The sequence below is a fragment of the Cervus elaphus genome, chromosome 15 (assembly GCF_910594005.1).
Source record: "Cervus elaphus chromosome 15, mCerEla1.1, whole genome shotgun sequence".
Classification (NCBI taxonomy): domain Eukaryota; kingdom Metazoa; phylum Chordata; class Mammalia; order Artiodactyla; family Cervidae; genus Cervus; species Cervus elaphus.
In genome coordinates this window covers 50,417,955-50,420,544 of record NC_057829.1, presented here as the reverse complement: position 1 = coordinate 50,420,544, position 2,590 = coordinate 50,417,955, and the positions used below count along the sequence as shown (strand labels likewise).

At 34.9% G+C, this 2,590-nt stretch overlaps 1 non-coding gene across 1 annotated transcript; it reads right to left on the bottom strand.

Annotated features, from left to right (window-relative positions):
- Nucleotides 1-865: 865 nt before the first annotated feature.
- Nucleotides 866-972, bottom strand: LOC122709713. Its single transcript, XR_006345686.1, has one exon. It is a non-coding gene; the product is annotated as a U6 spliceosomal RNA (small nuclear RNA).
- Between the last annotated feature and the right edge of the window lie 1,618 nt (nucleotides 973-2,590).

The window sequence follows — 2,590 nt, the reverse complement described above, 5'->3', positions numbered from 1 at the left end:
GGATGAGATGTGAGTCTCTATGCTCAAAAAGGTGACAAGCATAAGGATAACACATGGCTCTTTCCTCTTTGTTCTCTGTCCTGGAAGAATGTACACCAGCTGCCTCAGCTGGAAACTATTAATCCAGGAAGTTAGACTGTCCCTAGAAATTCCCTGCGGATCCATATAGATTGTCTGTGGCTATTTTTTACCCTTTCCTTTTTTAAATTCTTCATTTCAATTATAGTTGAAAACTTATTTTTGGGGGATGATTTAGTATATCCTAATATTGTGTTTATTAATGTCCCTGCTTTCTCTCTAGTGTCCAATGACACTGACGTTCAATATTTTGTCATTATTTTGGTCAAAATTTTTTCAGTTATTTAAAATAATTTTAATCTAAATTTTGAATTTTTCATTCATCAGTCCTTTTTTCTGTGACTGACTTTCCTATATTTATTTTAAAATCTCATTTGTTTTATTGATTTTTTTCTCAATCACCTACAATGTCAGATCATTTATCCCTTCTATATCTTATCAGGAATATGGTAAGATACTTTAGACATGTAGGACCAATCCACCTTTTTTTTTCTGCTGTTTTCCTCCCAAATCTGTTCCTATTCAGTAATGCACACATTTTATATTATATAAAATTTGAGTTTTATCCAAAAGACACATGAGCCAGTATTTCTTCCCCCTCTTAAAAAACCTTAAATGCACCTTATTTTTTCATGTTCTGTGCATTGTTATATGGAGATCTGACATTATAAGTATTGGTATTCTTCTTTTTAAAAATTTAATGTTTACTTTATATTGGGGTATAGTTGATTTACAATATTGTGTGTTGCCTCAGGTGTATAGCAAAGTGATTCAGTTATACAAATATTAAAATATGGAGCACTTCATGAATTTGCAAGTTATACTCATGCAGGGGCCATGCTAATCTTCTCTGTATCATTCCAATTCTAGTATCTGTGCTGCTGAAGCAAGCACTGGTATTCTTCCAAATTTATTATTTCTTATTGGTGTTACTGGATACTTTAAAATATTCCTTAGAAGTTCCCCCCAACCTCTTTGGGTGGTATTTTTGATTCCCAGTTGAATCAAATGTATTGTGCAGTTGTCTCTGCAGGCTGTTACTTCTTGGATCCATGCTTCAAAGAACAGCACACTTCAGTATTGGCCTATTGATCCACTGACAGTGTCAATCACTCTCCAAATACTTATTTTTCCCAAATATAAGATTTTCTAGAATTTAGGAGTGATTCCTCCTTATTAATCTAATCATTTATTCATTCAACAAATATTTGTTGAGGGACTTTTGTATGTAGGTTCTGTAGGAAAGACCTCTTCTCTTAAATATTAGATATAGTCTTTACGGATGTGCTCTCTATGCCATTGACTTTCCAGTGGGGCCATTTCTTTGTTCTCTCTTCCTCTTCTGTGCATACTTAAAGAGATGCTACAGGAAAACAGAGTTTCTACTTTTCTTCCAATTTTATACCACATTCTTTTATTGAATGTTCTTTGTAATGAATCTGAGTCCTGACTGTGTAATAAGAGTCTTGGTTTCCTAGCTTCCCTTCTGAATTATTATTACCTCCCTCTACTTAGGAAGTCATCCTCTCTGATAAACCAAAATGTCAAGAGGTCCACCCCACCTCTTCCAGCAATGTGGCCACATAGTTGGTATTTGCCACAGAAGGAAGACAAATGTAACACATTCCCTTAAACTGTTTAGAAATAGGCCCCTTGGTTTCTATATTTTTTTTTTCTTGGTTAGTGTTGAATCTCAAATAGAATTAGCAAGCTTTGTAACTCCCCTTGATAGCTTTTCCTTAGATGACCCTCTAAGTGAACAATTCTCACCTATTTGGTTCAGGCTTTGATCTTCTGGAGTTATAAGAGTTTGCTTTATATATAAACCACTCCCTTCTCCCACTATCCTGAAGTGTTTTCCTCCACAAGGCAATGCACAGTTGGTTGGCAACTGCCAGCAAATAACACCAATTGCCACCAAACTTCTAGCTCCTCAGAGTAACCACTAGATTACAAGAAAATTGCTCACCTTTTCCAACCCACTAGCTTTTGCTGCAAGACAGTCTACACTGGTCCATTACTAGGTTTATTACTTTAAAATGGCAGCCCATAGAATGAAGAGTTCATTGTAGACTGTGGGTGGTTGAGATCAGGTGATTTCAGTATACTAGAGACAGAGTTTAAGGAAAATAAAGGAAAATGGCTAATACCTTAGTACTTTTTATCAATCTTCTTAAATTTTACCTTGGGAAATTTTTTCTAAAAAAAATTTCCCGTTGTTTAAATGGACATATGATTCACTTACAGAAACACTTTGCATTAAGAACTCAATAATAACTCATTGAAAGTTTCTTTCAATAAACATTCAACATGTAATATTGTTGGAGATTTTGTCAAAACATACTAAGTTCAAACTATTTTTGGAGAATCAAATGCAATAGAATCACCAGCAGGCACTGATAACTAATGAAAGAAGGTATAATAATGTTCCTTGCCTGAAGGAGTCAGAAGTCTCAGATTGTTTTGTAAATGTGCCTCCCTTTCTCTGGAGAAGGCAATGGCACCCCACTCC